The sequence below is a fragment of the Augochlora pura genome, chromosome 10 (genome assembly GCF_028453695.1).
Source record: "Augochlora pura isolate Apur16 chromosome 10, APUR_v2.2.1, whole genome shotgun sequence".
Taxonomy (NCBI): Eukaryota; Metazoa; Arthropoda; class Insecta; order Hymenoptera; family Halictidae; genus Augochlora; species Augochlora pura.
In genome coordinates, this window is record NC_135781.1 from 20,467,703 (window position 1) to 20,492,590 (window position 24,888).

The 24,888-nt window shown below is 44.6% G+C and overlaps 1 protein-coding gene across 1 annotated transcript in view; it reads left to right on the top strand.

The window, feature by feature from the left end:
• The window catches only part of LOC144475941 (latrophilin Cirl), a 579,657-nt gene that overhangs the window by 143,525 nt on the left and 411,244 nt on the right, over positions 1-24,888 (top strand). The window contains exon 2 of the mRNA XM_078192398.1: positions 2,883-2,931. The gene's annotated coding sequence lies outside the window, so the exon portion shown is untranslated. The remainder of the gene's footprint in view (positions 1-2,882; positions 2,932-24,888) is intronic.

A 24,888-nucleotide genomic window follows, 5' to 3' on the forward strand; every position in this document is an offset into this window, starting at 1 on the left:
ATCGAATCGAGAAAGGTGGCGGATCTTTATCGAACTATCGTGATTCGCGGTCAATTCCGCCGCGTGTAATTTCACGGGCAAATCGCGGAAGTTATGGCAAATGGGGCTCGCGATACAAGGCCGTAAACGTGATCGGCCGGATCGCGCCGCGCTGGGGTGTTTTCTCCGTGGGCTGAGATCTCACGAAAAACAAACAGTTGGAGCTAGGTGGTCCCTCATTAAGTTGGCACCACTCCGGCCCCCGACTCGTTCCCTTTCGACTCGAGTCGATCTCCGGTGCCCCGTTGCGAGGGTCTCCGAAAGGGCCGTTGGTCCCGAGGGTCCATTCGACCATTGTATCACCGCATATACACGCACACGCGTGTGCCCCTCCCCACCGGTGGAACGTTCGATGGTGTCGCGGCGCCGAGTGAGACGTTACCTACGCGAAATCAATGCATTCGATACGTGTCACAATCCCTGCGTCCGGACTCCGTTCGCGTTTGTTAGCCCGGCGCTGGCCATTGCCACGTGAACGCTAAACTCGCGCGCACGTGTCCGTACCGTGTGCACGGGGGCTCGTGTGTTCGCGTGGTCAATGGACCGGCGCGGCGAGCCGCTCCGATTCCGCGGAATTAATCATTGATTTATGGAAAATGTTACCACGACCACGAAGGTGCGTCAACTCAACATTCATATCGATTTAATTGGCCGTGGATGATCCTGAAAAATTAAGTCCGCCCGTTCGCCCGCAACCGATAGACTGTGACGGCGCGTGTAAATCGATTGATCAAGTATGCCGACAAGCTGAATTGCCAAGGCTTGTACTTGGGCCGGGTGTTTCGATTGTGCGCGATACAAAGTGGGCGACGAAAGTATTCGCACGCTTCTAGAACGATGTAACTTTGTTAAAACTGGACTAGGGTACTGGAACAGATTGCTGTGGGGTGATAAATACAAAATGTCTTGAACAATAAACAAGATGGAAGTGTAAAAGGATTTAATATGTCTCATTCGAGAAATATAACACGCAAATATATAAGAAAACAAATTTTATATTTATTTACATATGTATATCTTCCAAATTTCATGAAAATAGTTGGGCAGGATTGAAAACTCGTGAGAACTTCAACGTTCTGAGTATTTAGAAACTTCGGATATATTAAACAGTATGAATCGGTGATAAGGGCCTAATTTAAATATTGCGCAACATGTTTGGGATAATTTGGACGTAGTTCAATGACAAACTGAATCAGAAGATGCAGATGCACTGTTGGAGTTGCTGTAGGCGATGTGAAAGCTATCGAAAAGGAGAACATATGTATCAAATGACATTCGACGTCACTATAAAATTCTGTTTACGCTTCAACCTACATTTGCGTTAGCTTAAAGAAACTCTTTAGTGTCATCGTTTTATAGCTGCATCAAGGATGTAAATGTTTATTGAGTTTCCTAATTATTTAAACTGCTCATACACACACTCTATCGACTAAGATTCAAATTCTGTATACAGGTAGAATAGACACCTCTACATTCAGATATAGTTGTCTAGGTTTTTATAGTACAGAACTTAACTAACAACTATTGACTTACTTACATGAACAGCCATAAACGAAATCGGTAATTAAAAAGTCGTCAACAGTGAACGGTAAAAACTAAATAAATAGAGTTATTTATGTGTATTGATTAAAGCGAACTGTCGTCATTATTTAATGTGCGAAGGGGTTGAAACTCGTCGTATTGCTCGGATGAAACTAGAACATAAAGAATTCAAATCATTTACTAAACAATCCAAACTTGACGAATGTAGTTATCATGCAAAGAAAACTATTTTGCAAGTTCTTAGAATAAATTTTGGCAAATACAAGAAACGAAATACGGAAGAAAACTAATTCGTTCTTCCTTTGGAACTACAAAACTACTCCATCTTTATGTACAATCAGCTGAAATATTCAATTTTGCGTACATTTGCAAACCGATCATTTCAGTCGAGGTTTCATGGTTACGAAACACTAATGAATGATTATTTTGCTGCTTTTTATTAAAGGATAAACAATCGGTTCTGCTAAAAAGATACATCGTGTCTCAATATAATTTCGAACATACTTCATTAATTATTATACAAACTCCTGTATATAAAACTAGAAATTTGTCGGTTCGGCGAGAAAATTAACTTTCAAATCTGAGCAAATAATTTCGTCATTCGCGTACAGTTTGTACGGTGGTCGAGGTGTTAAAGATGGGGAAGCTGCGGATCATTGTGGTCGGAACTTCGAGGCAGCAAAAGCGGGTACAGAGTTGGAAGACGCGTGACGAGCGCGACGAGTCGAAAGCGGTCGCGTTAGCGCAAGGAAAACGTCCGATAATGGGATTACACATAGCGAATGGATTACTGAAATCCCTCGAATGCAAAACCTTACGATAATCTGGTACAACGTTCCCGTATCTTGGACACGGTTGGCAACGGTGGCCTGGGGAGGCGTGGAGGACGCCGAGTATCGGCCGGTAGGCCCGGTTCTCAGAGACGAAAACGCCGTGGAATATACAGCGGCCGAGGCCCGGACGGTTTTCTTCGTTCCACCTGTTGTGGGTAGAGTCCGAGAGAGCGTCCGTGTGTTCCACAGTGGAATTATCCTTCGGCCGTACGCAGGTAATGTGAGCAGTTAACGCAAATGGGACGGTATACCACCGTCCGAGGCGGGATTATAATGAAATAAATACTACGATTAAAGGGAACGCGTTTAAATTAACCGTCCCTATTGCTCGTGTAGCGAACGAGTTTCGAGATTCGATCTCGCAGACGCGCGAGCCACGTACACAGAGGCTCCAACCGCATAAATAGTCTCGTCCGCGGGTCCCCTGGCCCGATACAGCGTTAATGACCAGGTCGTTTTCTGTTACAGACACCCGTCAGCGACTCGGGACGAGCGGCGAGCAGCCTGGAAAAATTCCGTGAGTATGCCAGCGCCGTTTCGCCGTCCGTTGATATTTAATCGATATCGCTAGATCGTATCGTCGCTTATCCTCTCGCTTTCCGCCATGTCATTCCGCGGGGCCGTTTCTCGCTAGGACGCCGCGCTGGCCACGCACACACGCGCCCGCAGAGAGACAAACGTACAAACTCAGAAGAAACGAACGCGACGGCGACCTCGCTTCTCGATCGCGCACTGGCTGCACCGCGAGACAAAGAAAATTCTTTCCCACGCGCAGGTGTCGGTTTATGGCGCGCCGCTATGGATATGCCTGGTATCGCTGTGAGAGCATTCTGTAAATGAAGTTATTTCAAAGATGGTCGAAGAAATGGCTGCCCTCTGGGGCACGAGCTTCACCGAAACGGTGAAGTTTCCCGGAATGCAACGAAGGCGAGCACCGACATGAGACATTGGCCGAATGTTATCACTCTCGAGAGGAGTATTTCATTCCGAGAGTAGAATATTCCTGTCCGAGGGCGTTCTACGGTTTTCGCAATCGCGCTGCCATCAGGAACAAACGCGATTCAATTTTCTACTGACCCCTTTGTCTTGATCCGCGGGATGATTACCAGCAAACATCGTATCAGTTTCTCTGCGGCTTTTTCCATGTAATTGGACAGGGAAAATGCGGGAAAAATCTGGCACGTTGCAGTTCCCGATATACGCGCGCTAGAGAATTTTTCCCGATATTTTGGCTGGAAAGCCTGCTTGTAAAAAGTCGAATGCGGGCGCCGCGCCGATCATTGGGAATCTGCGAGCGTGTCTGTTCATCGCTTTCCGTTTCTACTGACCAAACTAATAGCGTTTCGGTTCGATCCGCAGTCGGTTAATCAACATGGGCCAGGTAGCTCTCGATTGCCAGGTGTTCGAAGTGACGCGCAACGGACGCGAGTCATCGCCGAGGAACGCATTAAAAGTTTCATCTCCTCGGGAAAGTTTCCGGTTTTACGTGCCGTTGTTCTCCCGTATCTAGTTAGACCGTCAAACAAGCCGAGCTCCAGCTCGACATGACCACATCCGCCGTCATAATTCGCGGAATCAGCCGAAGTTTCGCTCCTCACGGACGATAAGCGTGACTCGCGTGGCGATACGTGCTCGCGGAGCCAGCTTCAATAAAATCGTAAACGCGCCGGTTACGCGGACTACGTCGTAAACCCGCCGCGGTTTTTCTATTCGGTCGTTTAATACTCTTTGACGATCCTGCTGCAAAGAGCGCCACGCTCTGGAGCAGAGGCCTAGGTGTCTTAGAATAGTATCGTCTACATATTATACCCGCTATCCGGTTGCGTTCAGGTATCCCTTGTTTTCTTGTTCTCGATAAACGGTGATTGAAAACCCAAGGTTACGCTGTAAATAGCCATATAGTCATACCACGCTTCTCGGTTTAGCAATTTCATTTACTTTCGATATTCCTCTCTCGCTCCTGTTCCCCCTCTTGTCGTCCGATTTAACTGAACGTTTCGCAATCGCATCACGAATGTTGGCACAATTTTGTGCATTCACTCGCAGAAAACGATGCGCTGTTGTTCACCGCCGTGTAAATTATCCATGCCTCAGGATTCCGTAACCTGCGTAAACTGGCAAAACTTTATAATTAACCATCCGTCGGCAATATGATTATTTACTAACGAACCCGGCGTTACGGCTCTTTTATTACCGGGCCTAAATTTCTATCTTTTCAAACTGTGAAAAGGTTTGAACAAACGTTGCGGTAGCTATTAAAGCTTCTAATTCCCTGTAGACGTGTTTAGTTAATCTTTTGAGCTGCGAATTACGAGTAAAATCGCTGTAAAGAAATAACAAGTGTTTTTTTTTTCTTTATTGAAGAGTATATTTATCATCAGAGAGCGTAGGTAGAATGTGATCGACTTATTTGATGCTATGATTCGTTAAATATAGATTATACTCGTTAAACATATTCTGCTCGCAGTGGAAACTTTATAGCGACGCACCGTTTGCGTCAATACGATGTCATTGTTTTTCTTATGTGAAATATTGCATATTTTGCACCGTAATTTTTCACTTTGCAAGATGCAGAAAATTTAGTGATAATTACTCATCTAAAATTTAATCTATTACTCTTCTAAAATTTAATGATAATTACTCTATTTTCTACTTCATTCATTACTTTTGGTCTAGTCAACTTTGACTGTGAGTCACTGTACGTTACGAAATAATAATGCCCAATGAAGTATAGAAATGTTTTACAATTATCATTATTCGTATTTTCGTTCAGACAATTCAATGTAGAACAACTCTATGCCAGGAATTATCACAAAATAAAATTAAACTGTTTCTATTTGTATTTAATGGATTTATATTATATAAATGTGGACACTATTTCATTTGTAAAAGAGCATATTGATAAAGTAAAGTTAAATTTGAATAAAAATTGGAAAATATCCTTTTCAAGTTACAATGAATTCGATAACGAAATTCTCAATACACTCAAAATCATTGTGATCTTATTTTCTAATAATTGGTCACACCTATAATGACCAAATTTTCGATAGAAAAAAGAATAAAAAATATTGTAACATCATATTAATTGCGTTATTTTATAAGAAAACAAATTTATATGGTTTTTAAACATTTCAATGTCGTCCTTCGAATTCGAGTTTAACACAGAAAATGTCTACGAGCGCGAATCGCCATTTCCGCCATAGCAATTAACCCCTTAAACTACGATTCCTTTTACGCTGCCTTGATTAGCACTTATTTCTCCTTAATATCTTTAATGATAGGACCAGACAATTTTTATTTCTTTTATTGTCTTTATGTACTTTTGTTTCTAGACTTTGATAGGAGAAAAATTGATCTTTATTTCGATGTAGAAGAAATTAAGAATGTACACATTTAGTAGATCTTGCATGAGATCTGTATAACGAGTCTGACTCGTTATTATAGTGCAAGAGGTTAAATGAACAATTTCTTTGTGTTGATCGGCCACGAAAGTATTTTTCACGTGGAATACATGAATTAGGACACTTTGCCCGTCAAACAGGTTCAGCGTACCTTATTCACAGGGACTAGTGAACAATGAGTAATGGTAATACGGCGTAATATTCGAGCGTTGTGCGAACAACACGCCCGTGGATGAGTCGATCGCTTTATTACCTCTTCCCGAGCCTGTTTAAAGCTACTCGGTTTTTTTCGGCCCCGGACGGACCGTGAAATAGTGAATGGAGAACGAGTGTTCACGCAGGTTAAGGTGAATGCGAGCTTGCCTCGACAATGGGCCACCTACTCCCTCCCCCGTTACCCTCCTCGGATACCCCCGAAATCTCGTTTCGGGCAGCTGCGCTAATGCCGTGGAACCGAGTGTAACGCTGCTCGCGATTGTCGTAGCCCCGTGAACTGTGAAGCGTTAGAAACTTGCCGGGGACGAATCCGAGATCGCCGCCGGATGCGCGAGTGTTGACGTTCCCGGGTGTAAGCAATGCTATTCAGAGTCGACCGAGCGAGTCCTGTTTCACCTACGACGAGTTTTCGAATTCGAGACTCCGTCCGCGAGAATTACTGACCGGTGGCCGAAGTCCACGGGAGGGATATAATGGCCTCGGACGAGCGACCAACGGGCATCGATCACGAGGTCATCGTTTCGCGCGCGAATCGCCGAGATTAGAAGCTGAGCGATCGGAAAAGTATCGCGGCGGTGGGCTCGTTGCAACAAGCAGCGATTTGTCCTCAGATCAACCGTAAAACGTGCCAAGGAATCGTGCATTATTGGTATTCCTGGGCGCGTTTTGTAATCATTCGCGTGGATCATGTTTTACGTACGCTTTACGTAACGCCGAACATGACGGTATTTACATTACACAATTGTCTGCGAGGCGTCCTGGAAACTTGCTGCTTTCTAACGCCCCCAGTCGCTGTACTGTACCATTTTGTGTTCGACGTGTAGTTCGATGTTAATCGATTCGTAGAATGCTCTCGTAGAATCGAAAACAATTGGCAGCTGGAACTAAGAAGATGAATTTTAAACATCTCCTACTTATCTATTGAAATTTTTGTTTACGAATAAGTTTAAGCATTTTTATCTTTTTACAACGAACTACGTCATCTTAGCTCGATCGTAAAGAACTAACAGTCTAGATTAATTTCGAACGGATTAGAAAACTGTGCAAAATTAGCGACGATTGTATCGACTGAATATTCTGATGCATAGAAATTTCTGTACATCACTGCGAATAACTGATCAAGCGTCAGAATGATGTATGGAACAGTATTTTTGTAATCATCAAATATTATCGCTCTTCTGGCTCGTAGCCCAGAAAAACAATTTTCGAGCATTCTCTTTACTATAACCTCCGCTAGAGCAGATAATTGGTACATATTCTCCAAATATACGCTAATAAAACATGGAACTTTATGACTCTTATATGACCGACTGGGTACTCGGATACCCACTTCGATTTTTACTATTAATTTCCTCATGTTTTTGTTTGAATTATTTGAAGACAGTTCTTCCCGTAATCGGCGTAAAAATAGACGGTGACTATCTGTTTTCTATCACGTGGATCACTATTATTTGAAGTATATTCATATGGAGACGTAGACAATCGAAAAATCAAATCTGTAAGTTGTATCTCAGGTATGTTTGGCTTGAATTGTTTAAAACAGTGTTTTGTCCTCTACCGGACAGGAAAATCATCAATTTAAAAAATTGATAATAAATGATAAAACAAAATTGCTGTATAGTTAAGATGTAGAAATAAAGAATCGTCAAAACTTTGGTTGCCTACATAAGAGCGAAATGCTAATCGCAACAGTATTTTAAAACTCGCAGAACATTCTTGCTTATCTCGTTCGAATTCCAAAGTAATATATTTCGGGACTGGAAACTCGGTATATTCTTGAAACGTCGAATAAGCGGACAAGGTTTCGCTATGATGGTAATCGATCCGAATCCTCGTGTAGCCGTCGTCGTCCAGCAGCTGTCAGCTTCTAGCATCACGGTTCACACCGACGAGCAGCACTCGAATGAATTCGTCGAGCGACAGTAATTGAAGCGTTATCGGCGGACCGAAACGCTGTCGCAAATTCGGCGACATTCCCGGGGCCGTGCATACCGGCGCCGGATTAAAGCGTCATCACCGGCCCGTGTCAGGGTACAACTGTGATCCTGTAAACGACCCTTTCGAGAATAAACTCCCTTCCAGTATTTATGGACTTTTGGGATTAGCGGGAGAGCAAGTTCGAGAGAACGGACCCAGGGCGACCTGCAGATCGTCGAGGACGTCTCTTTTGTGAGACCGCTGTCTCGGAACTATTCGAGAGGACGCGTGCGGCGGTTGTGTGCGGGAGGAAGGGTTGACGGGGTAAGCGATCATACATCCTCGTGGAAGATCGCGATCTCGGTTGTTTATGCAATATCCCGAGGCAGGGGTGCTCTTTTGTCCAGGGGCGGGTTTCACCGCTCGCTGGCGACACGGACGAAGAAATTTCGGAGACAAGACGTATTTCACGAAACGGCCTTGCGCGCACATTTCGCGATCCCTCTTCTTTTCGAGACTGTCTGCATAAAGTATAAAACCATTTTCGGTTTTGTCTGAACCTCTTCCTTTCTCTTCATTCTCTTAACCATCACAGTTGGAGACTGTGTGAACACTGTTTAAAACATAACTTTCTTCAAATGGAACGAAGCGACTTGAACTTTTTTAGATGGCAGAAGGACTAGTCTACTCTAGCAACTACTGACATACATTTTTTTAATTTTTCTATTACTTGGAATGTCAAAAATATCTTTTAGCTTCTTTATCCAAGTCTGTAAAGAACATTTGAGAAATGCGTTTTGTAGTTCTCGGAAACATGCCTGAAATATAAAAGAGTCCAAATATCATCGTTCACGACCAACTTGATCTTTCTAGTTTTAGTTTTATCAAATCAATTAATTTATGTTCGTCGGAATTTTGGGGAGTGATTCCCGGTATTTCAGTGTTAAGCAAATTATTTTAATCATGAGTAAATGCATCAAATTAGAAAAAAATTATCTTTGACCTATAAAACATTTTGTAGTGTCCAAGATGAAAAGTGAGTTCACTTGAAGAGTGTTAAAAATGTACATTTCAGAATACAAGCAAGATAAAATTATAGATCTTGTGGTACCAGTCAAGAGAAAATAGATGAATTGTAACATATATTTATTAATGTTTTGCTGACAGTTGAATGTAATGACTCCTAAAAATTTCAGTAAAATATAATTACAAAAGTATTGATCACATTTTCAGGATAAGCAAGTGAAGAAATTCAATATCATTAAAATCACCGGTCGTATAGGAAAGTTTTAATGAAAATGTCTCGTCTCATAACTGCTTCAACCTATTGATATATCTACAAACGATATCCTACTTCTTATTATACGTATCATTTTCTAATGACTTATTTCGGAAGGTCAGCATGGTTTGCGTCATGCAGCAATTAAGCGATGCTTCGAGCAATTCGAAAGGTCGCAGGTCCGGCAAGTCGGGTAGGACGGAACGCTTGAATTATTCCCTTGTTTCGTCTGTCAGTTGCATCGCGGGAAACAATGCCCTGTAAATTAAAATGGAATTGGATTAAACGGCTTGCCCCGGTCAGACATCCGTCGGATGTTCTGACAAAGAAACGAGTAAATCTTCCAGCGTCGGCGGTCTCCTACGACAACATTATTCCGCGAGTCGCAATCAGCGGAGCCAACCTATGGATCGCATATTTATGATGTCCCTGCATCTTGCGGTGACACATATTTCGGGTATTCGCCGTCGGTAGACGAGAAAGGGTGTCGATAGCTCGCGGCTGCCGGCGCTTTCACGTTCGATCGAGGAATTATGCAACCGCTCTGTTGCGTACATCTCTCCGCGAGTCCAATTAAAAAGATAACGCGAGCCCGAAGCCCTTGATCCTGAAAAAAACCGCGGACTTTGAATCGAGGGCACGAGGACGACAGCCTCCTTTCATCCGGGGCCAATTGAAATTCAAAAGAAACCGGCCGACCCACGCGACACGTCAAACATCATCGTCTCCACCAGTCATTAGAACACCCTCGGATCTTACCACCTAACGGTTCACCTTTCTCGCGCTTGTACACGCGCACACATGCTCGGTCAGGCTCACCTCGACACGTAGAAATGCCGCCGAGCGAGAAGGCAGAACCAGAAGATACCAAGAGAGCGCATCTCCTCTGGTCGCCGAGTGCCACCACCTTGAGAGTTCAGAGGCGAGGGCAACCGGAGAGAGGAAGAGAAAGAGAGAAAGGGAAGGTGAGGGAGAGAGAGAGAGAACGAGAGAGAGTGAGAGGAGGAGCGAGACGGTGATCGAGCGAGGGAGAAAGGGTAGGAGAGGGAAGGGATGTCGAACGGGTAGAGTCGGGTACAAGGGAAGGGAGGTAGTGCGTCCTGCCGGGTTCGCGAGCGAGAAGGAACCCGGAGGGGCGAGCGGTGGCTAGAAGCGAGCCGGTTGCCGTGGATGGTGAGGAGAGGCAATGGGGTGGGTAACTAGCGCGAGAGGGGAATCACGGGCGATCGCGCGGTGGGGATGTATTCTGAGCGCCAGTGGTGGGGGCTGACGCTCTCTCTGCCCCTTGGTTCGGTTAGTTTCTCCGTCGACGCCGCTGCAAGCGGATCGAGCGTCTCGTTGTTCTTCCTCGTCGATCTCCGCGCGGTGACCTGGTGCGCCTCCTCTGCATCGCTCCATCGGTGGCCAGGTGACTCTGCACCGTCGCGGCGGCACGGGTCCTGGATGATCAGCATGGAGACTCGCGGTTTCGAGCGCGTTTCGCGGTTCTCTACGGTGTGACGATCGAGAGCGATCGAACGGGATATACGCGTGCATCCAGTTGCGGAGGATAGATCTCGGCGTGGACCGAAACCCACCACCGTGAATAGATATTGCAAAGTGCGTGAAACCCGAAGGGTAATCAGTTCCGACAGCGTGTGTACTGGGTTAGGTGAAGAGTTTGTGCGCCATCCCTGTTTCGCGGTTTCGGAGTAGTGTATCATCTCGTGGATCTTAGCGCAGTGAGACTAGATCGCGGAAGTGAACGACGATCCTGTGGAGTATTCGAGGCAGAAACGGATCAGTGATCGAGGGATTTTTCGGAGCCGCGATCGCGGGCGTCGAGCCTCAGTTTCGCGGCACTCGCCACAGCTCGAACGGTCGCAAAGCCAGCCGTCGGACGCCGGGGAGGATCGAGCGATCGGCTCCGACCCCGCGCGCCAACTGCGATCGATCCGAGGGATCTAGCATCGTTCCGCCGCCTCAACTCGCTCCAAGCGGATACCAACGGAACCCGGAGTGTGCTTTTCATGTGTCAGTGACGGTTCTGTGTGTTTGGCTGAAATTACGTGCGATGTACATCGACCTAGCCGTCTTCGTTTCCCATCTTGTAAGTACACCTGACGCGGCCAAATCGGTCCGTCGAAGATTCCGCAAGTTCCCGAACTTCGGGGGATTCGTTCCGAAGTGCGCCCCTCGGCTCGAGTGTGCTCCGAAAGGGAACGAGGTGAACGCGAGGAGGCAGCGTGTGCCGTTGCATCGTGTGCGAGCGAGCAAAGGTCACGAGAAGCGACGGCCTGCCGGTGACTTTGACGCGTCTCCCGCGGGAAGGGCTCGCATTAGGTCTCGTTTTACAAGCGAACGCTCAAAGCCTGCACGCCGGAGCTTAGCCCGCGACTACAACCGCGTTGTGTGTGTGTGTACACGTGACCCCGAGAATCTATGCACCTACAGCTGGGTCCTCGTGCACGTACTTCGGAGCACGCTCGGCCAGGCTTGACCCCGAAAGGATGTGACGAGCGCGCTCGACGAGCCTCGAGCCGTCCCGCGAACCAAGGCGAATCTCTTTAGTTTTGATCCGCGGAGTGCTTTCTCAAAGACGCGGAAACCGTTTTGTTTCAAAGTGTCTCTCGATTCTGCCAGTGAACAGAACTTCGTTCCTTTGATTTCGCACCGCGGCCTGAGCGCGCGCGCGCGCGCGCGGATTCCTCGGTCCGCGAGGAAACTCGAGAAATTTCGTGGGCCGCGCGCGCCACCGAGGAAACGCGCCGCTGCCAACTCCTCGGGGAGAATAAGTTGCGACCGTAAGAAAGTTCCGATGGAAGTTCCTTGAAATTTAGGTGACGCCGGTGATCGAAGGCCTCTCGAGGGGAGCGCCGTGTGATTCATTTGTATCAACATTGGAGCATGCAACGATTAGCCAAGGCGTCGGCTCGCTCTTTGCTCGCCGGCGAGCCGCGACAAGCGGATATCAATCGTGGTTGTTTAACGAGCATCAACAGTGCCTCGGAACCGCTGTCGGAGACCAGTCGGATCCGTCGTGATCGCTGGAGCAGAGTCGCTGGCTGGTCTCGAGGCGGCCTTCGATGACATTTGCCCGTCGGAATTCTTCGATAACTCGCGCTCAACCGCTTTCGCAATCGGGGGAACCTTTTACTCGGGATTTAGATAGCCGATTAATCTTTTCTGGGAAAACGAGAATCACGCTCGGGGCCTCTCGGCTCGGCAACCGATCGAAAAGAATTACGTCACGACGCCAGAGACTATTCGAACGATCTTTTTTTGTGGATCCTCGGCGGATAGACGTCGGCGGGGCGGGAGTGAAACGTGGAAAATGGCGGCCGCGCGACGCTCCAAGAATTTTCACGTTTATTCGGTCAATTCAATCGACCGTGTCCGCGCTCGTTTACACGGCCGCTCGACGTCACGACGAGCTAATTAGACTTACAAGTGGCTGTTTTTGCAGAAAGATTCGCGGCGTCTCGTGCCTTGGCTCTCTTCGTCGTGCCTGTCTCTTCCTCGGGGGGCTACCGTGCCTCGGGTTTTCTGTCGGAATTGTGTTTCCGCGCGTGTTTTGTCGGACACTTGTACATTCGCGAACGTGACTGTGCATCTTAACCGTACCGCTCCGTTTAAAAGGCGCCGTGAATTACGCAACGACCGACGAAAATTCCTCAACGAGTCAGCGACTCCTTGATTTCCTACGCCGTCGACCGAAACGTGTCACCGGGCAGTGGCTTACCGCTTAATTCATACCCGATTCGTTGTCGATCCGAGTTTTTACACCTCCGCGCGCGGTCCTTATGAAACATGCAGAGGACATCCCGACGAAAAACTTGAGAAACGGGTGCAGGTGGCGAAGATATACGAGGAAACAGGAAATACCTGAATCGTTTCGGCCGATCGTATTTCTCGGGAAACGAGCGGCCACCTCCGCTGCTGCCACCTTGCCTTACCGTTGGCATATTTAGTTTGCCGCTAGTCGAAGCGGTCTCTCTCACTTTAATATCGTCCGTCCATCGAGTCGTGACACATCGAGATCCCCGTGTGCTCCAATTCGCCGTAACCCGCGACCGGAAAGGCGCGCGCCGCACTCGCGATCGTTTCGAAAGAAGCTCCTCGGGAAAACTCGGGGCTGCTTCGTCGAGTTTCCAGCTTTGTTAGCCGCTTTCAGGTCAAATAATCCGCATCGAATTGGAGCGTGCGATCGCGCGAACCATCGGTGGAGTATCATGGTTTCGAGTAACTTGGTACTTGTTGTCCGCTCGCTGTTCGCCGGATCGCGTTTTATCATCCGAAGGCTGCTTTTTACCCGGTGTTCATCGATTACTCATTTCGATACGAATAATCGACGTTTAATTGCATCGACTCTGTCGCCTCTCCTTCCGTTGACAGGCTTTCGTAGCGTTCGGAGCAATTATCTGCTTCCGTTCGTACGTTGCTACACATTTAATCGATCTTCCGACTTGTCTAAATTATCAGAACCGGGTTCCGTCGCTGTCATCCAGCTCCGATCGACAGTGCAATGACTAAACTACCGGCACCGGACCATCCCGGTCGGACGATTGCGGAAGAAGAATTTCTATACCGGCAACAGTCCTGACACAGTTCTTCAATTATCCGTTACTTAGTCCATGTTACTGAAATCGCGAATCAGCTTGTCTGCGCTAAACACTATAAGTCCGCGTTTTGCGAATGACAGGTTTCCGGGACTCGCCCCTGCGTTCGAAACGCAAGGTAGCGTAGCAACGGCGACTATTTGTCATGCATTCGCTTCTTCGAGTTCCGCGACGCCGAACGAGTCTCGCAAACGCTCCACAAAATCGGTACGTATCGCGCCGACGCCACCGATAAACTTAGTAATGGTAGAAAAATTGCGGCGATTAGGACTGGAAACACATCCAGCAACCGGCATTTTCTCACAACACCTGCGAATTACGCGTAATTGCCGTTCCTTCGGCCCTCCGCGTCCCGTTCCATCTACCGTAGCTATCCGTTCCTGGGAACCCGAGCCAGTTCATTGTCTATAAGTGCGCGAGAGCGAGCCAGGCCGAGCGCTCGAACCCGTCGTGTCAAAAGACCGGTCGGGATAATCGTCATGTCGAATCGGAAATTAACGTTAAATCGCGGCCGCGACCACTCTCTCTCTCTCTCTCTCGCATGCTCTCTTTCTCTCTTGTTCTCGAACGGTCCCGGTGCGACCCGAGTGGAATCCTCCTCGCAGCCTTGAAGAAAAACGGAACGGTGCTCGGCCAGATCTCTGCTTCGCGGATCATCCGTATCGAATGTCGAAACTGTTGAATTCCAGCGGGATTATAGGAGCCCATTGTTCGCGGATATCGGGATCGTCGGGATATTACGATTTTATTCTCGCGGACCGGACGGAAAATCGACTGGAACTGTCTCTGCGCGGCCGGCGCAACAACAGTTAGAACGGTTATTGCGTTCACGGGGTATCGAAAACTGCGATCGAACGTGTTCGGTTCGGACGGTGCGCGAGATCGGATCAAGGGCTGCCCCGATCGCACTGCCGCTACGATTTCCAACGATCGGACGTAAGGAATCGTAGCGAGAAACTGCCTTTAACCGGCTAGACTGCTTTGAAATCACCGAAAATTCGAATGCTTCCTGCGTTTAGATGATACTTCGTAGGTTCTGGTACGAGGCGTTGATAGTTTTCAGTAGAAACGTCATTTGGTTTCGGATTTAGTAAACCTAATGTAAGCTTTAAGTAAACTGACATCTTTCGAAACGATACTTGCTATTTGATATTAACACTTTGCCATCCGCACGTCTTGTAAAAATTTCGTCGCTCAGCGCCGGCAGCACTGCTTCAGATTATTTCACTTGTCACCTTTATTGGAAAATTATAAATTGTCAAGTTTTACTAATCTCATCGTTGGTTTTTATGAGTTTCCAATCCTGTACACCTATTTTAATGAAATTTTTATAAAATTTCGAAGATATACATATGTAAATAAATGTAAAATTTGTTTGTCTTACATATTTTTGCGTTACATCACTGTGATGACGTCGGGTGATATAGTGTTAACACTCTGACAGTGAGACTCGGATCCATTTAGATCCAAAGTATGTATATTATTCAACTATTTAGTTTCTGGAAATTAATTTAGACCTACAAATGTTTCATTTCGACATATAGAAAAACTAACGAGTCTAGGTATACGTAAAAAGAATATATTGAAGAAAGTTCATAAATAAAATTATGAATTAACCCTTTGCATTCGAAGCCATTTTAACTATAAATCCAAGATAATTTTTCTAGCTTATAGTAGTTTCATTTCACGTGACAAATTTGGTATTTTATACATATGAAATTGATTCTTGTGACTCATACCAACAGTTTTACAGTTAACAATTTTTTAAATCTAAACTTTGTTAGTATAAAAATTATTTTTAAATGTGATGGAATAATTTTAGTGGTGCCTCAGAGTCACCACTCGTGTGCAAATGGTTAATCCTAAGTATGCTGAGATATACTTCATTGGAAAAAATCCCTAGTCCGAGTGTTAAAAAATGATTTTGTAAAGAGAAATTTTGTCGCGGAACCTTCAAAGAATTAACAATAATCGTTATATTTTATACGTACAAGTATAATGAACGACAAAATTTTGATGTCTGGATTCAAATTACCCAAAATCTAATTACAAAGCGTACTTTCTTGACAGCTTATGCGAAAGAAGCAATGAGGTCAGCGCCCTGTAGCAATGTCTATGATGAATTCTATCAATCTCTTGATTCCTTGATCGCATGAGTAACTATTTTAAAGTAAACTAAATGGAATAAGAAATGACGCTTTGGCAGCTAGAAGAAAATATCATTCTTCTGGTTCAAAAAAGATCTTTCTACTCTTCTTCGTTTTTATTACCTAGTTAAATAATAAAAAGCAATAATTAACCGCTTACCGTAACATTTCCTCTACAATTACAATGATTAAAACTTTCTCGATAGCAATAATTTCTAAGAAGGAAACGAATGCTTACAAGAATGCTTAAATATTGATGACAGGAGAATAGAATTTGATTCTGACTTAAAGGGACGAAACAAGATTCGTACCTAACAAGCTTCTCACTAGAAATCTCCACGACGAGTCTCTGACTCGTTAAAGTGCGGCAAATTAGTAAATAGTGGTTCGTCATGTTTCCCGTTAAATAAGCTTGCGTTTAAGTGCATACACGTAGTTCGTAACAAAACCTAGAAGAACTTTTCCCACCGCCGTCCGTGCCGCAAAGAAATTTCCTCTCGGATCCCATGGATCTAGCGCTAGAGGGTTAAACGAGAGTTAAACGACCGAGTTTCACGGTATCGCTCGGAGCGCAGTGTTATCGAAATTTTGTCGCGGCATTGTTTCGCGAACAGGTTATTAACGTCTGTTCTACCACTGTTGTTGATTTTTCTTCAGAAGAAAAGTTCGCGATTCGAGCCGGCTCGCCGTCGACGAGGAGAATGCACCTTAACGGTGTCTCGGCCGTTGGCGGTTTCGCGATATCGATTGTTTTCACGGCGCGCTGTGCCGTGCTTCGGAATAGTTGGCCGAGCGCGAGTCCGGAAAATGCGTAACATTATCCTTCTCGGGCATGCACGCTTCTAAGTGGTAGGTTCGAGTTGCGATCTTCTTCCCCTCGCGAAGATTCGCGCGTACCCGCTCCGACTCGCCTCGGCCGCGCCGGTGCAACGAGAATTTCCTGAGGGGAAGGCAAACCGCCCGTCAGAAACGCAATCCCGAAACTAACGTTAACGGGACTCACAATTTTCGCTATCTTCGGCGAAACGATTCGCGCAGCCGTCCATCGCCGGTTTAACAGTCGCGGAACGTTGCCTTCGCCGAAAAGTTTTATTAAACACGAGCTTCGCGTTGTTGGATTACATATTATTCGTCAGTATGCCACAATCTTTGCGAAGCGTACACGATTGTTCGGGATTAGATTGCAGATTCTTGCGCTTGCGACAAGTTTCAGATTATTGGAATTATCTAGAGCAATTTATCCCCATAGTGAAAATAAAAATTGCAAAACTGAGTATTCGGTAGCAGTGCAATAATTGCATACTCCAGTGCTTTAGACTGAAGACGTCGACGTAGGTCTTGTTATTTTTAAGATGGAATGAAAAATTCATTTCCTTCAGAGAATTTCAGTGTTTACGCAAAAGAAACATTTCGTGTATGGATTGCAAAATACAGGAAGTTCATAAACATTCGTTTCTCTTTTGAATAATTTGAAGGAATTGTAAGTAGCATTGTAATAGTCTTACTGTTGTATATTCGATCTACTCATTTCTGTCAGAAATACATACAATGATCTTCCGTTTTACAGTATTGTAATTTATTACAATGTCAGTGAAAAGGGCATTGTTTGTGCTGGAAGGTCGCTAAGAAATTTCTAATTCGAGGATCGGGCCGAGTGCGCGCTGCTCTCTCGGAATGCCAGCCAGGTTAATTATGCTCACTTGACCGGAACCATTTCGCGAGACTCGTTAACGTTTTATTTAAAATAGTCGTGACCCAGATACGGCTGTGACGGGAGTAGGTCTGCCTTAACAATGTTTCAGTTAACCTTGAACCGTGCGACACCGAGTTTTCTCTCGGACTAATTACTAAAACCGGCTGTTTCGCGACCGAACTAACTGGTAATCAGCGATCGCGACGAACTCCCGCGAACGCTGTCGGTTTCTTGAATTCCCGGTGAATTCTGTGTTCGATGTAACGGGGAACTTTTAACGAGACCGAGACCGTGGAGTCGCGTTTATGGCGGTCGATTCGACTCTCGCGCGTTTCGTAGCGTGGCACAATGCTTTTACGCGCGCGCGCACGCACACGCAGAGAATACGAGTGGCCTCTTATCGGGTGGAAGAACGCGCGTACCCGCGTATGTAGGAGGCGTGATTGCAAAGTTATGGTGTCCACAGGCTTTTATGGCCGTGCCCGTGTGCACTGTCGAAGACTACGGCACTCGTGCGTGCGTATTCCGCAGCTACTTTGTGTCGGTAGCGGGCCGGCATCGGTGATCGAGCCAATGTAGCAAACAACTACATATGTCCAATTAGAAACACGGAACCGTTTTCTGATGGCACGAGATGCGTCGCGACGTCGGACTGCGGTAAACCCCTGGTGTTCTTCTAATTGGACGCGTCTACATTCGTGCTTGGAGCTTGCTATCTTACAAAGATAAAAGCTCTATCGTAAATAATATTGTATGGGTTTTCAGTTGTTCTCCTCCTCCAACTTCTACTGTTCGCCTTCTCTCGAACCTCCGTGACTCCGCCGAAGCGAATGATGCTTTCCGGAACGGGGGAGACAATGAAAAGTTGAATGTTCGTTTCTGATCGTGAAGCAACAACCTTCTGGTCAGCTTGACACGCCGAGCAACAGTTCATTAAAATTAGATAAGAAAAAATTTAATCAGTTATGGAGTTTTGCAGCTCTATTCATATAAACATAAATGAAAAGTGTTGTTTTGTATTCAAGTGAAGGATTAAAACGCTTATTTACTCCTAATATCAAGTATCTTGTTTTAATATGACCTAAGAAACAAAAATCACGGTTAAGATGCGACGTCATTTTAGGTATTCCGATAAACCGGAGCAACAAAAGAATCCATTTATTCTGGTCCGGAAGTAGTAGTGTCGAGTTGCACGTTACTGCTATCGAATGAAAGAATTTTCAACTGCTCCTGTTATATCGAAAATCTTTTTTCGCAAGAACTTATCAGAGTGCTTTGATTAAATCCCTGTGTGTCCCGTTTTGAACAGATTCAATAGAATCACTCGACTTTTTCCATCCGGACATCGACAATGTCAAAGGGTCTACGGGACAGAATGAAAACAAAAACCGTTTCCACAAAAGAGCGAATTTCGCTCTTGGGCATGGCGTAACATGTAAACGTTATTCGAATAGCAATTTACTTAAAAATGGATGCCGAAGTTGAACAGTAAATGTACGAAGTACGGTCGCAATGATTTTTCTGTGCGCGCATAAAATCTGCTGTTATAACGACGACTTTGGGGATGTTAGATGTTCTAATATCTTTTATTTTCGTCTTTTGTGACATTGATCTCTTCGCTAAATAGAGTGTCGAACTTTGATCAACCTTAATTCGTTTAAAAAAAGAATGCGTATTTTCTGCTAATAATTTTAATAATTTAAATCTTCTGTGCCTATATTATCCAAGGAGTGTAAGTTCACTAATAAAAGAAAACTAAAAGGTATCCAAGTTACTAATAGACCGGATTATTTACAACATCCGCACATTATTCGATCTCCAATTTGTCTGTAGTCGACAATTCGCACAATTTCCTTCAGCCTAATCTGCTTAAAGTCATTCGTTGCTAGCCGAGTATTCTCGGCAGTAACAGTTGAGCAACGTCTTTTATATTTAACCGACCGACCCTCGTCCGGCGGTGCTGAATATAATCGATCGAATTGGATCGGTGCAACCTTAATAAGAAAACTCGGGGCGTCGGATAATCGAGAAGAAAATCGGCGCGCCCGACCCCAGCCAGCGTAGCATTAATATTTTCAAAGGATCCGGCTCCGAGGTCCATTACTCGGAGTGGACTCGCCTGGGATGTCTGCGCTTTCGCAGCGGAGACGTTCATTTCGGATCGGCGCTGCTTCATTCCCGTGAAAGCACGTGTCTCCCGATTGTAGCTGCCAGGATCATCCGGCGAGCCCCCGATTTCCGCGAGCGTAGATTGCGCGCAATTACCGTGGGTCGCGATATTTCTAGTGGCGCCATTTCTATGATTAATAGAGGCCGGAAGCGGGACCGAGCTTGCGAGCCTAGATCGCGATGCATGATGGCTCGGAACTCGGTAATTTTTAACAAAAAAAACAACAGAATTTCGTTAAATATTTTCGGAGCTCTGTAAATTAAGGTTTTCGAGGTCGGCTTCAATAACATCGTTACCATAAATTGACGATCGATCTCAATTAACACATTCCGTGCCACTTGTACCACTGGTGGTACACGCTTAAATGTCTATTCAACGTGTTAACAAAATATTTATTGGCTAGTTTAGAATCGAAGAATTAATTTCCACCAAAAGAATAGATCCATAATAAGTCGGCTTCATAGTCATATCGACAATACTTAATAAATAAAAATAATATATCGATTTTTCAAGCGTCCATTGACCAGAATGAAAAATCGACTAAATACAGCTCGGCACGGAACGTGTTAAATACATTTTCAGTGATGTTTATATTAGTGACCAAGACATTATCTATAATTCGCTTGAATGATGTTATAATTATTTGAAGATTATAGATTCAATTTTCTACCGAATGTTATACAGTAAATACCTATATTTAAAAGAAGGGACTGAGGAAAACTTCCTCAGACATTGTCCAATAAGGACGTGATTGCTAAGGAATATTCTATGCTATATGAACACTAAAGTAACTCAGACGTCTATTGACGAGAATTCATGTAGAATTGAAAATGTATGTATTCTTGTTCAAAGTTATGTGAGCTTTCACATGAAGTAAATAGTGTAAGCCTTCTCAAAGTTTTGGTAAACCATAAATCATTTGTATGTGCTTCATATCCACAAAACTATAGGCTATGCTTGGATTTTTATATTTAATAACAAATAATTCAAATAATTAATTCTACTTTCATTTTGATACATTAGTTTCTGTAACACTGCTATATTTCATTATAAAAATTATATGACGAAGTTAATACTTTGAACTCCAAGGTTTCATATGTTTGTCAGTTCAGAGGAATAATGAAAGTCGTAAAATTGACTTTTGGCCAAAATTTGCCGACCTAAGGATCACTGTACGATGGCATGTCCTCGTCTACCTGCACGCAGACCGTGCGCACACACTTTCATACCTGTGCTAGTATACATGGTGACCCATTTAAAACGATTCAATCAAATGTCTTGTAAACCATCGATGATGCTAAAAAAAGTTTCCAAATGAAAGCTGAATAGTTTCGGGAGGCACGTAATTTGATTTTTAGTGTAGTATTAAAATATTCCTAATACGCTTTGCATCTGGGATGTATTCTGAAAGAAGATAGCTTGCACAGATTAATATTCAATGCTAAACTTAAAATACGTACTAAAACAAGGAACTGTCGTTATAAATAGCTTAGTATTTTTACATAGAAATTTAATTTTAATTCCATTTAAACGAATAAAGTTGATCTACGCATCTTTTATACGCGTTGTTTTAGGAAAATGTTACGAACACCAAATCATGTGCTCCGAAAAGTATTCAACTTTTATTTGAAACATTTTTCAGTATCATCGACGGTCTGCAAGATATATGAGGATCGCTTTAAATGGGTCACCCTGTATACAAGAGCTCTCGCGCGAGGTATGCTATTATCATAATTGCCGCCAATAACGGCCGGTGATTGGCGCACTTCACGCTTTCCCAGTGCTCTTTTTCGGAAGTTTTGCATCCTTCGGCCGCGTTGCCCGTCCCCGTGGCCGTGGCTATATACCCGTGGTTGTGCTCCTCGCCACGGACCCCCGGTTTCTTGTTGTCTACCTGTGCGCTCGCCGATCTCTCCGAGCTCCCTTCGCCCTGCCTCCTCTCTCGCACGCCAGGATCCGGAATACCTTGAACGGTGCCCCGTGTGCTCTCCTCTGCACGCGTCCCCCCCGCAGCAATCTGCGATTCCGAATTCCCGAGGGGAGAGAAAGAGGACACAGCCGAGCAAACCAGAGCGAGGGAAGCAAACCATCGCGAAAATGAATCGTGAGAAATTCAAGAGGACGACCCGGGACTCGTCCTGGCCATCGACGCCCCGTACCCTCTGTGCCCGTCGTAACCATCCACCTCGAGACTCGACGTCGCTCAGAACCTCTTTTCTCTCGTTCCTCCCTCTCCCGCGATCACCCCGCTTTGCTTCCTTCCGTCCTCTCCAGCGAACCGGCTCGCACCGACGAAAAATATTACTTTCGATAGAAGCGTCTCTTCAACCGTGAACCCTGTTTCCACCCGTTACCCGCTGCGAAACGACCCGTCGATTTGACTACCACCACTTTGCACGCTAGAACGACCGTCCCTATGTCTATCTCCAAACCCTTTTCCTGTCTCTGGGCGGCTACACTCGCGCACACGGCCGACGAAATTCCGGCAAGGAGATCCTTGCGCTTTGACAACGAGATGAAACTCTGCGATCTCTCGTCCTTGCGAACTCGAACGCGCAAATGCTCGTATTCTAATCCGCGCGAGTTTCGTTACGATACACTTTTCATGTTAACCCTTTGTACTCGAGTGTTCCCATTTGGCAACAGTATATAACGTCAAATTGGCATTTCTTTTTAATTATTATTTTTTTCTGTTCGTACTGTAATAATGACTTTTATTTCAATTCAGTTTTGTATAACAGAATCATGACTTTTCCAATAGTTTATGAGATAAAGTTTGCCAGTGCCAAGGGTTAATGCTGGACTTATCAAGCCTAAAAAATAACTAACGTATATTATATATCATAATTTTTATTATAAGTAATTTTCTGTAAAGGTTCGTGATTCTAACAGCTTGAAAACAAAAACTACGAAGCCAGCCATTTTGACTGATTCGGTAGATTGAGGGAAACCATATGAAAAATGATTACAGCGGGGTATCCTATGACGAACTAACTCGTTCGAGAGTCACGTTCGTTACAACATCCATTCGTCATAGGGTCCATTGATTGTTGTTGAAATTATATACAATGTATACCCAATGTTATTATCGAACGTATAGCACAATTCTTACCGAATACAGTGATTTTACACAAAATCAGATAAATTCAATATAAAATAATAAAACATAAAAAGACATGAAAATATACGTACTATACATTTAGATTATTATGCTTAAAGTATAAGTATTAGGCACACGTATACATTTATTAAAAATTACGAAGACGAGGAAGGAGAGAAGTCATTATTCTGCTTTCATTGTCTATCTCTGTGTTCGTTGTATCATACTCGTTGGTTGTAGCACTTTGATTTAATGAGAAAAACTTCGCTGTTCCACTCTTTCGTTCTGCAATACCCCACTGCATGCGACGCTTTGTAATTTAAAGATACTGTAATTACAGTGGCATTGATTTTGAAACGTACATTGATTGCTGAATAGTGTTTTCATTAGTTTTGCTTTTTCTTAGACGCTTCATTCAGAATGATTCTCTTAATGTATTATAATCACCGTAAGCATTCGTTTGTTTTACTTCGTAAAACTTGCTTGTAAAATTTCAATGTGACACATTTACTCCGGACGAGCTTTCGAGTTTTTGGAGCGACTTACCACTTAAGCACCGGGATCGCGCTTAACTGGTTTGGAGCAGATTTTTGAGATCCCAGCGCTTTTGACGTGAAAGTGGAAATTCAAGCGGGGGCAAAACGGGAAGGGTGCATCGGTATTGTTCCTTTTAATCGATGAACGCGCACGGTCGCATTTGTAAGCTGGGCTCGATGGAACGTTTTCTGCGGTGTTTTTCGAAGCCGGCTCAGCCCGGCCCATTTTCTCTGCACGTTATAATCACGGCTAACGCATCACCGCAGAAAACGCAGCGGGGATGATGGTGTCCAATGTGTCAGCGAGGCGTGCGTCAAAGGTTTTAATCTGGTTGTATCAGATCGTTGGCTTTTTGTGCCCGGGCCGACGCGCCGGGGCCGAGCCGCGCGCGCGCTGCAACGCGTAGCGGCGGACGCGTGCAACTGACATTTTGTAAAATCAAGCTCTCTCTCGTTTGCGAAATCGCGACAGCCCGCGAGAAACGCGGAATAAAAAAAAAAGAAGAGAGAGATGCACGACCGGTCCGGCGTGGAAACGCCGACACCGCGCCCGCCGCTGGTAGGTGCTTGATATATCCGCGACGCGTCGCGCTTCAATGAATACCCACACGTACTTTGTACGCGACATAATTTATGTGCCATTAGACTCCCCTTTGAGTGATTTTTTATCGACCGACGTGCCATGAAACGCCGCTAATGCCGCTTACACGTTATCTGTAGTTGCGAGTCGCGCGACTGCCACCGGGACTATCGAAAGCTAGACGAAAAATACCGGGCCAAATAACAGCTCGGACCTCGGTAATCAAGAACAAACCAGTTGAAATTACCGGTTTCACTTTTTCTTCGGTCTATTACCTACTCTTTAGATCAAGTAGAATCGTGAACTTTGCTTTAAGATTATAAATCAAGTGGCGGGAACTTTTGTTTTATTATTTATTAAAGCAAACAATTAAAGTGAAAGTGTGTATAAACAATACATTAAGAAAAGAATATATATTATTAATACTATATATAGATATACAGAAAAAATATATATTAAGAGAAAATGGTAATTTAGTTACGAAAAACTTTATTTGCGCAAAATCCTGCCGTACCTAAAAGTTTAATAAGTACAGCACAGTTTTATTCATTATTGTTTATTGTTTAGAATCGAGTGGGTTAGGATCATAGTGGTGTAATATTTGTAAAAGTTTTAACTTGCAATGTAGTCTACACATGCCGAAATATTCAAAAGGCAAGTGAAATAAATAATAAATCAACTTAACACTAAATTATATAAACAATTAAGGTCAGTAAGCAATACACTTCTTCTGTTATCGTCACTGTGATTATACACCACTCAATGATAAAGTAGATGTGAAAGAATATTTGTTCTTAATTTGAATTTTGTTCATAAACGGTTGGTACACATAATAAT